The following is a 12,872-nucleotide window of genomic DNA, read 5'->3' as shown; positions in this document are numbered from 1 at the left end:
TTTAATTCCTTTCCTCATCGGCCCTTGCTCCACCCCTCCCCACCCTCACCCCTCCCTCGCGGCTCGTCCTGCCCAGACTGGGGCAGAGGACTAGCTGCATTCCCATGCCAAGCCCCTCGCTGGCGCGGGCATCGGTCCTCTCCTGTTCCCAGCAAAGGACTGACGGAGCCGCTCACCTCTCCGCCCAGGTGACCCAGGGGCTCCCGCCGCGGGCGTTTCCTGCGTTCAGCTGCCCGGGGCGAAGGCACCGTCCGGAGCTGAGGACGGGAAGGCGGGGCGGGGCGACGCTGACTTGCGTGTCTGGGGACTGAGCCGAGGCTCGGCGGCACACAGATAATAAACGACCACCCAGTTCTGTTTTTGAGAACGCACGGATGCCTGCTCGCTTCTCGTTTCCTCCGCTTTTTTCTAATTCCCAGGATTTCTCAGGCGCATTCAAATTGACTGGAGCGCAGGGCAGTTTCAGCCGCGGGACCTCACCCACGTTTATCTCCTCCACCTGTTGAGTGTAAGGACTTGGCTTTAATCACTGTGAGCTCTTCTCAAGTCTGAGGATCCCCAGAGTTAGGTCTGAAGGCTGAGAGGTAGCGATGATAACCTTTGATACCTGCAGTTTGATTTTTGTGGGCCAATTTTGGAGAAACCTTTCTTGTTGAAAGGGATTACCAGCGCACTGGGTTTAAATGCTGTTTTTCTTCTGAGGGTTTTGGGACCAGCAGCGTCAGCATGATCGTAGACACTGTTAACAAAACGTAAATGCTTAGGCTCCATCCCAGACCCACAGAATCAGAAACTTCAGGGATGGGGCCTAGGGTCTGTGTGTTAACAAGCTTTCCACATTGTTCCTATGAAGCAAAATTTGAGGATTTTTGCCGGTTTAAGGAAATAACTTCTTATAATAACAACAGGGTTTACACTGGATATATTATTATAAGCATTTTACAAGTACCAACTCATTTAAGTGAAAGTGAAAATCGCTCAGTCGTGTCCGACTCTTTGTGACTCCCTGCACTGCATAGTCCATGGAATTCTCCAGGTCAGAGTACTGGAGTGGGTAGTCTTTCCCTTCTCCAGGGGATCTTCCCAACCCAGGGATCGAACCCAGGTCGCCCGCATTGCAAGCGGATTCTTTACCAGCTGAAACACAAGGGAAGCCCAACTCATTTAAACTTCACCAAAAAATCTAAAAGGAAAATGTTCATGTCATTTTACAAGTTAGGCACGTAAAGGTAAGTGACTCACCACAGGTCATTGCCAGCTTGTGAGTAGAGAAAATTGGTTCAAACCCAGGCAGCCTGGCTCTCTAGCCTGAACAGTTAGCCACAAAGCTTCGGCTGCCTCACTTTCCCACTTAGCCAAACATTGGGAATGCCCCACATCCAGCAGCTAAATGTTCAAGTGATTTATAGTTAGTAATAAGTGAGTCAGCGACCATGGTCGAATTATAGAATCGGGAACTCAGAAGTAACTCTAGAAGTACATATGATATGTACTTTTAAATCTGCAGAGCTGACATGGTTAAGTTAAAAAGTCACATGTGATGTCCAGACTTAGACACTTGCTTGGGAAATATGGCATATTTGTGGGCTCTTGGCATCTACAGTTTTTCTTCCAAAGCTCCTTGGTGACCAACCTCAAGGCATCATACTCTTTTGTTAGTTTCTAACCCAGGTCTGGACTAGCAGACCCTTGCTAGGATGAATCACAGAAAGATGACCATGGCATGTTACAGAGCTCTTTATTTTCCCATGGGTCATTTTTTGTTTTTGTTCTTTGCTGTCAGTTTCGAAAAAGAACTAGTGTTAGGAATGTTTGCTTCTTTTAAGAGTTTTTATAAGAGATATTTCTACAGCTGCTTTGTGTCAAGAGTTCTCCATGTATTTTCTACTTTTATTTAATCTGCCAGAATTATTAGAAACTTGAAGGCATGTTGGGACTAATTCTAGTTCAACTTGCCCTATTTAATAATGCATGCTGTGTGCTAACTCACTGTCTGACTCTTTACAACCCCATGGATTGTAGCCTGCCAGGCTTCTCTGTCCATGGGATTCTCCAGGCAAGAATATTGGAGTGGGTTGCCATGCCCTTCTCCAGGGGATCCTCCTGACCCAGGAATCAAACTGGAGTGTCTTAAGTTTCCTGTATTGGTAGACAGGTTCTTTACCACTATTGCCACCTGGGAAACCCTAAATAACAGCAATAGTAGTAGTCGTGGTAATCATTGCTATTATTGTCAGAGCATGTATGTACCAGAGGCTTTACATGTGTTGTTTAATTCTCAGAAATATTCTCATGAGGCAGGCATTAAAATTACACCGATTTTCAGGTGATATTCTAAATAATTCAGAGCCAGAATATACTGTTGAATTAATTTTAAAACTCTAAGGCCCCATTCTTAAGACCCATGTTTCCCAGCTTCCTCCACTTCTGTTCATATTTATACTATTGACAAATTTGGAGGGTCCACAGCACATGAAGGATTAAAGTTTGACCATTCTCCTTTCTAACCATACTTTATAGTGTTTCTATGGATTATTAAGGTGTATAGATCAATTTCATGCTTGAATATGGCTTAATTTAATGTTTACAAGAAATAAGTAAAATTCAGTCATAATAATTTCATTTTATATAAGAAGAGACTGAGGTTGACTAGGTATATAAATTGCTAAGATCTCACATTTGAAGTTAATCTGAACTCCTAACCCTGTACTTCTTGGACTATGGACTGTATTTCACCTACACCTTCCGAATGGTTTGCCATTTTAATTACCTCCCACTATACCTAGTATTTTTCTTTAAATCACTCCTCCCTTCTTCTTTCTAAGTCTTTCCCTAAACAATAAGATCGGTAAATTCATAGGTTTGATATTTTTTCTAGTAAACATGACAATAAATATACATCATTTTTACCCTTTACATCAGCCCCTGGGAATTTACATCTCCCCCATCTCTATGTCATTTGCTTGACTTGTTATCATTTTTGGTATTTATGTACTTCTTATACTTCATCTCTAATATATCAACTGTGCCACTTTTCATTTCACCCCCAAATATTTCAGAGCAAATAATACCAACAGATCAAGTCTAAGATGTTACATCACATAGCACCTGACAATTTTAAAAACTCCTTTTGTTTGTTTGTTTGTTGGCCATGCCCTGCAGGATCTCAGATCCCCTACCAGGGACTGAACCCAGGCCATGGCAGTGAAAGCCCAGAATCCTAACCACTAGGCCCCCAGTGAACCTCTGAACTTATGTATTTTTTAAAAAAACCACTCATATGTATTTTGGGCTTCCCAGGTGGCTCAGATGGTCAAGAATTCACCTGCAATGCAGGAGACCCAGGTTTGATCCCTGGATTGGGAAGATCCCCTGGAGAAAGAAATGGCAACCCACTCCATAGAATTCTTACCTGGAGAATTCCATGGACAGAGGAGCCTGGCAGGCTACAGTCCATGGGGTTGCAAAGAGTCGGACACAACTGAGTGACTAACACACACAGACATATGCATTTCAACAGATAAACATAATGTTAAAATTACTGTATCTCTTAATTAGAACTGATCATTACTAGCTCCCAGCCCTATAATTTTCTTATTAATTAATCAGTTAACCAAACAAGTCATATGCTTAGTGAATACAACAGCAGTGAAATAGACTAAAATCCTGGCCACTTATTTTGTGCAATTTTATGAACTTGCCTAGTAGAGCAAGTGACAAGGGCCACGTAGAGAAATAGTGCAGAAAAAGGAGATTGAAGTCAATCAGCATCACCCTGACCCAATACAATTTCATCTCAGCCAACCGAAGTTAAGCTGCAAACCCTAAGGCACTTATTTATCAATGAACAATTAGTATTTCAGGCTCCTAATCATTTAGACTTTAGAAAGCAATGTATGGGTACAATTTTGGAAGATTTAGAGGCATTTTGAAGTGGATGGTCCTCTTGTGAGTCCATAGGCTCCAGAATATAGGAAATACAAAAGCTATTTAGGAGGCAATTGTAATAGTACTATCTCAAAATGACAAATTAAATTAGTGGTTTTGAGAGTAAAGAAAGATATTAGATAGAAGAGGCATGTAGGGACCAGAATGGTTAAGAATGTATATGAAGAATGAAGGGAGAATAAAGAAGAAATAAAAGAGAAATGATGGATGAATTTTAACATTTTTTGTTGCTGACTTCCAAGGATCCTGGGAAAACTAGGGCTGAAGCAGATAAAATGAGAGCCCCACACAGATGCAAACCTGAGAGAAGACCAATACAGAAGAGGGAGCACTATAATGATCGAGTATCCACGGTTGTCAAGACTTTAGAAGCAGATGTCTATAGGGCAGCCTTACTGACTGTAGCATTGTAAACTGATCACCAAATGCTACATGTTGCTTTTCTAACAGGTACTGTATCAAAGGCCATCATTGGTGGATATTTGCAGTTTGTCATGATTTCTTGAGGATGGGCAGGATATACATCTAAGGATTCTCACATCTGTGAGATGAAATCTCAAAAGCTGTCCAAAGGTGACTGTCCTGTGTGTGTGAAAAGAGGGTGGTACAAAGTTGGTTGAATTCCACGAGTGTTTTCTAAGAGCAAACAGTGTGTGAGCCAGTACTTATGGAAAACTCAAGAGCATTATAATCAATCTCACTAACAACCCTAGAAGTTGATTTTCAAGGATGAACAACTTTGAGGTGGTTTCTGAGGTCAGCCACTGGGAAGAGGAGTGAGGAATACAAAACTGTAATTATGGGTAGAGCATACACAATGTCTAAATAAGTCATTGGCCACTGTATGAAGCTTTCTTCTCACTGAGGTATTCTGGTGTTCGAGTTTTGTTTTCCTGATACACATGGTAGGGAATTCTGGGTGGAGTGAGTTCTAGAGAATCACATCCTTGTCAGGCAATGCCTTAAAAATCATTTTGTTTTAAGATTTTTTTTTGATGTAGACCATTTTTTTGTCTTTATTGAACTTGTTACAATATCACTTCTGTTTTATGTTTTATTGTTTTTTTTGGCCACAGGGAATGCAAGGTCTTAGCTCCCTGACCAGGGAGCTCACCCCCTGCATTGGAAGGTGAAGTCTTAACTACTGGACCACGAGGGAAGTCCCTGAAAAATTATTTTTTAAAGCCAGTGACTACACTACTTACATTCTTATCACTCCCTTCTACAGTTCTCTTATCTCAGTTTGAGTCTTTGCCTTAATTCTATATTTTATTACAATCTTGCCCTTTCTTCACAGATACCAAATGCAATATTTTCCAGATCCAGTCTCTCCAATGATAAGGAAAAGTAATAAAGCCGTATATATGTGTGTGTAAATATATATATACAGACATACATACACACATATACATGGCTGCATTTTCAAGTACTTTACAGCATTAAGCATAGATAGGGTAAGTGAAGGAGTTTCTTAAGGGCTGGGTGTCTTGGAATTTTAAGATTTATTTTACATACATCATAATCACAAAAAATATAGAAGTTTTTCTTTTTATTCATCACTATTATTTTAAGTCACTAAACATAGTTGTAAACACTCTCTTGGAATAAGCCACAGACATGTTCAGTTCAGTTCAGTTCAGTTGCTCAGTCCTGTCCGACTATTTGCGACCCCATCAATCACAGCATGTTAGGACTTTATGAAAGAACAAAGATTTACGTGGAAAGATTCAATAAAAAAGCTTCCAAAGACCACAATCATCACACAATTACTCTATTTTATTAACGCACTCTGAGAACAACCACGGAATGCAGAGGAAAGTCTATGGTTTTAGAGCAGAGTCAGAAAATTTTTTCTGCAAAGGGCAAGATAGTATGTTAGCCTCTGTTGGTTATAGAGTTTCTATCACAAGTACTCAATTCTGTCACTGTAGTGAAAGCAACCACAGACATTATGTAAATAAATAAGCAGGGCTGTGTTTCAATAAAATTTCATTTATAACCACTGAAGTTTGAATTTCATATATTTTTTATGATATATCAAAATGCTATTACTCTTTTGATTTTGTTTCAATCATTAAAAAAAAAATTCCTAACTTACACACTGTACAGAAACATGCAGTGGGCTGGATTTGACCAGTTTGCCTACTTCTGCTTTAGAGCTAAGCATTTCCACTGGGTCCTCTATGGTGGAGAGGTAATCCAAGCATTCAGTGTCACATTAAACTGGGCCCTAACTTATCAAATACAAAAGGGAAGAGTTTGAGGGTTTTCTTTCACTTCAATGTCTGGAATTAAATGGCCAAACATGATTTAAGAGGTTTATCTTCAGCAGTCAAAAGTTACTTTCTGGATGGATCATAGCTGTTTTGTAATTTGGAATTTCTTCATGCAATATTCTGTGCTAATCTTGCCAGAATACAGCAGTGACATACTCCAGCATTGTTGAGATTCTGACATATTACTTAACAGGATGCCTAACTAGACATAAGTTAAAACCACAGTTCACAAGTAAATGCCACTTTTCTTGGAATTCTGTACTTAGGAAAGAGAGAATTTATTTCTGACCATTATGAGATGACTTCAATTCCAATGCTCTATAAGAATAAACCATTTTGCATTTGAAAAGGACAAATTCTAAAAGATAAAAGGACAGCCAAGGCCCACCCTTAGGGACTGAAAAAGAGTGTGCTATGGGAGGAAAAATGTAAGTGATGGGATGAAGTCATAGAGGCAGCTTTGGATGAGATAAAGCCCTTTCATATTAAATTACACTGATATATGTTCAGGGAAGGTTAGCCTAAACCAAAAATATCAAGAGTAAGACTAATCAAATACACAAGAAGAGGTATTTAATTTGCTATTATCTCCCAACACCTGAACTCTCAGGCAAATACTATTTAAAGTTTAATTTATCTTATTTTTGTGCTAAATCTAAGTTAGGAAAGCTATGTCTGTGAATTATAGCAGGGAGACTTTTCCATATTACATAGTTCAGATCAAAGAAATCCTAGCTGCTGCAGTTCTGAGTTGAGAGAGCTGAAGTTGAAAGCATTCACATAGATGAATTTTTCTTTCCTGCATAAAAATTAAATGCAATACTGGGAGGAAAGTAGGATGTTGGCCATTCATAAGCTGGGATAGATTCACAGCAAGTCTTGATGAGGAAAATAGAAACTGGGTTCAGTTCAGTTCAGTTCAGTCGCTCAGTCGTGTCTGACTCTCTGTGACCCCATGAATCACAGCACGCCAAGGCCTCCCTGTCCATCACCAACTCCCGGAGTTCACTCAAACTCATGTCCATCGAGTCGGTGATGCCATCCAGCCACCTCATTCTCTGTCGTCCCCTTCTCCTCCCGCCCCCAACCTTCCCCACCATCATAGTCTTTTCCAGTGAGTCAACTCGTCGCATGAGGTGGCCAAAGTATTGGAGTTTCAGCTTTAGCATCAGTCCTTCCAATGAACACCCAGGATTGATCTCCTTTAGAATGGACTGGTTGGATCTCCTTGCAGTCCAAGGGACTCTCAAGAGTCTTCTCCAGCACCACAGTTCAAAAGCATCAATTCTTCGGCGATCAGCTTTCTTCACAGCCCAACTCTCACATCCATACATGACCACGGGAAAAACCATAGCCTTGACTAGACGGACTTTGGTTGGCAAAGTAATGTCTCTGTTTTTTAATATACTGTCTAGGTTGGTCATAACTTTCCTTCCAAGGAGTAAGCGTCTTTTAATTTCATGGGTGCAGTCAGCATCTGCAGTGATTTTGGAGCCCAAAAAAATAAAGTCTGACACTGTCTCCACTGTTTTTCCATCTATTTCCCATGAAGTGATGGGACCAGATGCCATGATCTTTGTTTTCTGAATGTGGAGCTTCAAGCCAACCTTTTCACTCTCCTCTTTCACTTTCATCAAGAGGCTTTTGAGTTCCTCTTCACTCTCTGCCATAAGGGTAGTGTCATCTGCATATCTGAGGTTATTGATATTTCTCCCAGCAATCTTGATTCCAGCTTGTGCTTCTTCCAGCCCAGCGTTCCTCATGATGTACTCTGCATAGAAGTTAAATAAGCAGGGTGACAATATACAGCCTTGATGTACACCTTTTCCTATTTGGAACCAGTCTGTTGTTCCATGTACAGTTCTGACTGTTACACCTCCATATATCTAAACCAGTTGTTCTTTCTGGTTAACATGAAAACAAAGTTTAAATGTCTTTTAATTAGTTTCATTTTCTACTCTTTTATAGTTTTAAATCTGTCCCTTGAAGGAATATAACTGCGTAGTCTACTTACTACTCACTGTTTAACTTCTCCACTTAATAGATATAATATAGTGTGGGAAACTCCCGGCTAATTTTAGAGACATGTACACAGAACAGTTCAGCAGTTAGCACAGTGGTTAAACATATCCTCCATTAAAACAAAAACACAGAACAGAGTTTTCCTTGTTAGGACCAGGAGTTTTTTTGGAATCTAAGAGCTCTAAATGTAGAGCTTGTAAATATGTCACTTTCTAACAATGTCAGGGAATATGGAAAGCACACCTATGAAGTGATTTCAGAGTCTGGATAGAGGTCCATTACCTATAAATTTTTTTATTGGGGTATATAGTTGCTTTACAATATTGTGTTAATATATACTGCACAATGATGTGAATCAGCTATCCGTATACATATATCCCTTCCCTCTTGGACCTCCCTCCAACTCCCCCTACATCCCACCCATCTAGGTCACCATAGAACACTAAGCTTAGCACCCTGTGCTATGTAACACATTCCCACTAGCTATATTTTACACATGATAGTGTAAACATGTCAATTAAAAAAAAATACACACATACACTCCAGTGTTCACTGTAGCACTGTTTACAAAAACCAGGACATGGCAGCAACCTAAATGTCCATCAACAGAGAACCAGATCGATAAAGACGTGGTACATATATACAATGAAATATTACTTAGCCATTAAAAGTAACAAAATTGGGTCATTTGTAGATGTGGATGGGCCTAGAGACAGTCACACAGGGTGAAGTCGGAAATAGAAATACCTATACATTATCATATGGAATGTGCTTTGCATCTTCCTCTTCAATGCCATCATTACTGCATCAGTGACTCACCACGTACTGTGCATTCTACAGAAAGAGTTATGTTATGAAGGAGGCATAGTCTTTGCTTTGAGGAGTTAATATCCAATGAAGAGAACAAGACAAAGGTGCGATTATCACCTTTATCACACTTACCTGTAGAGGAGTATACACGTAAATGACCATGTATGAAGCTAACCATATATTTATTGTTGCTTTGTTTTTTTTAAAAAAAATGCCTGTTCAGGGAAGTGACCACGATGGTGGAGTAGGAAGACCCTAGCTCATTTCCTCTCACAGACACAGCAAAATTACAATTATTCACAGAGCAGCTATTGATGAAAACGACCTAGACACTAGCAGAAATAATCTACAATTAAAACTAAAAAGGAACAATAACAAGATGGATAAGAAGACTATAAAGACAGTACAGTCTTTATAGTCAAGTATAGTCAAGACTCATATCCATAGGTGGGTGACCCACAAATGGGAGGATAATTACAGTTGCAGGTTCTCCCCAAGGAATGAGGAGTCCAAGCCACACATTAGGCTCCCCACCTTGGGGCTTCCTGCACTGGGAAGATGAACATCAGAACATTTGACTCTGAAGGCAAAGGGCTTACTTTTGGGAGAGCCATAGGGCTGGAGGAAATACAAAACTCCACTCTTAAAGGGTGCACACAAAATGTCATACACTGAAACCCAGGCAAGAAGCAGCAGTTTGAAAGAAGCCCGTGGGTCAGACTCATTTGCTGATCTTGGAGACTCCCAGAGAGGCACCTAGAGCTCACTTTGGGGTAGACAGATGCTAACAGCAAGCATTATAGGGAGCTCATCCTACCATGAAGACATTAATGCTGGCATGCACCATTTTATTTTATTTTTGCCTGTGCACCGCAGCTAAAGAGTAACTCCCCACAACTAGAGAAAACCTGAGTGCAGCAGTGAAGACCCAGCACAGCCATAAATAAATAATCAATTTTTTTTTCAATTTAAATAATTTTTATTTAATAAATGGTACAAAGCACAAATGCCAAAAACATTAACTTTTAAAATTTCACCAAATGAAAAAAATACTATAGAATACACAGTTGCAAAAAGCTACATTAAGTTATTTTACAACTGCCTCAAGCTGCAAAAAGAAAAAAAACCTAATACCATACCTAAGTTATTCCTCTCTCAAAATAATGCCATTTATATTATAAACCACGAGCTCCCCATCAAAAGACGGGAACTGCTTTTGTTAATTCATATATATATATATATGACGGTATCACTTTGCTATACACCTGAAACAAACACAACACTGTAAATAAAATATAGTACAATATAAAATAAAAATAAGTAACAGGTCTTTGGGGCTTTACACAGTTAGAGTTCCTATCAGAGGGATAACAGCACCACAGCGGCACTGGATCCTCATGAAGGAGGCACCCGAATGACTGGGTTACAAGAGTTACAGGAATGAGAGCTGCTCATTTCCCAGAAACTACAGCTCACAGAAAACCAACAAAGGCACGAGATACAGACCATTCACTTATGAATGTATAAAACTCAAGAAAGTCCACATCACTCCTACAATATGTCGAAAGTGCCTCAGAAATCACCCAATACCAACTTTCTCATGGTTCTGGTTAAATTGTATATACCAGTTTATAACAAATGGCAAAATCTGTAACTCTGTTCAAAGTTTTAAAAGATTACTTAAGAACAGTTTCTTGTATTTCTATGCCACCTTTATAGTTCTTGTTTCTCATTTCTTAATTAGTAAATTCAGCATGCAGGTTCTATCCCAGGCTAATTTATACACTTCCAGAAGGAATGGCCTCTTAAATCCACAGAGTGTTGAGGTGGGGACCCCCCAGCCACGTCAGATTCGTTTCACATATGATAATATACATGTTTCAATCCATTCTCCCAAATTATCCCACCCTCGCCCTCTCCCACAGAGTCCAAAAGACTGCTCCACACATCCAAGTCTCTCCTGCTGTCTTGTATACAGGGTTGTCGTTATCCTCTTGCTATATTCCATATATGTGTGTTAATATACTGTATTTGTGTTTTTGTTTCTGGTTTACTTTACTTTGTATAATAGGCTCCAGTTTCGTCCACCTCATTAGAACTAATTCAAATGTATTCTTTTTAATTGCTGAGTAGTACTCCATTGTGTAAATGTACCACAGATTTCTTATCCATTCATCTGCGGATGGACATCTAGGTTGCTTTCATGTCCTGGCTATTATAAACAGTGTTGCGATGAACACTGGGGTACATGTGTCTCTTTCAATTCTGGTTTCCTCGGAGTGTATGCCCAGGAGTGGGATTGCTGGGTCGTATGGCAGTTCTATGTCCAGTTTTTTAAGGAATCTCCACACTGTTCTCCATAGTGGCTGGACTAGTTTGCATTCCCACCAACAGTGTAAGAGGGTTCCCTTTTCTCCACACCCTCTCCAGCATTTATTGCTTGTAGATGTTTGGATAGCAGCCATTCTGACTGGCGTGAAATGGTACCTCATTGTGGTTTTGATTTGCATTTCTCTGATTATGAGGGATGTTGAGCATCTTTTCATGTGTTTGTTAGCCATCTGTATGTCTTCTTTGGAAAAATGTCTGTTTAGTTCTTTAGCCCATTTTTTGATTGGGTCGTTTATTTTTCTGGAATTGAGCTGCAGGAGTTGCTTGTATATTTTTGAGATTAATCCTTTATCAGTTGCTTCATTTGCTATTATTTTCTCCCATTCTGAATGCTGTCTTTTCATCTTGCTTATAGTTTACTTTGCTGTGCAGAAGCTTTTAATTTTAATTATGTCCCATTTGTTTATTTTTGCTTTTATTTCCAATATTCTGGGAGGTGGGTCATGGATAAACCTGCTGTGATTTATGTCAGAGAGTGTTTTGCCTAGGTTCTCCTCTAGGCATACACCATTTTAGAGTTGTCCCTCTAACTTATTAGCACTGGGGCTCGGCCCCACTCACCAGTGACAGAACCAGTACTTGGATGCCTTAGGTCAAGCAGCTAGCTGGGCAGGGGCACAGACACATCCGCCAACAGGCCAGCTGCATTAGGACTCCTGAGCCCCCAACTGCCACCAGGATGGGACCCATTCTCAGAGGGCCCAGGACCCAGTCTTGCCCACCAATGCACCAGCACTAGCACCAGGACACCTAGGCCCTGGCCACACCCTGTAGCAGGCCAACATCAGCTCTGAGGCACCTTGGGTCCCTCAGCTGGTGCCTGAGGATCTGACCCCCCCTACAGTGGGCTGACAGGCTGACCCCAGCTTCAGGTTCACTGGACCCTGCAGCCAGCCATATCAGGAACTAGCCCACTCACCAGCAGCCAAAACCATCTCCAGGAACCCCCAAGGCCCTGTAGCCAGAGACCACAAGATCCAGCTCCATTCACCAGTGATCTGGCACCAGCCCAGGGACCCCTGGACTTGACCCAGGTACTAGTGGGCTGAAATAAACTCTGGAACCCCAAGGGGCCTGCATCCAGAGACCCCCAGAAATCAGCTCCACCCAATAGTGAGCCAGCACTAGCCTCAGGATCCCTAGAATCCTGCAGCCAGAAACCTTGGGACACAGCTGCACCCACTACTGGCTGATACTAGCACTGGAACAAGCCTCACTCACTAGAGTGTAGGCACAAACTCTCTAGGGCCCTGCAACTAGAGACACTGGGACCTGGCTCCACCCACCAGTGAGCTACCCAGAGGCTACCCAGGCCACTCACCTATGGGTTATCATCAGCTCCAGATGCCTGGGTCCTGAAACCAAAGACCCCAGATCCCAGCTCCACCCACCAGAGGACCAGTACTATTTCCAAGACCTAACCAC

The sequence above is a fragment of the Moschus berezovskii genome, chromosome 1 (genome assembly GCF_049115385.1).
Source record: "Moschus berezovskii isolate FMDL1 chromosome 1, NW_MosBer_1.0, whole genome shotgun sequence".
Lineage (NCBI taxonomy): Eukaryota > Metazoa > Chordata > Mammalia > Artiodactyla > Moschidae > Moschus > Moschus berezovskii.
This window is presented reverse-complemented; position numbering follows the sequence as displayed.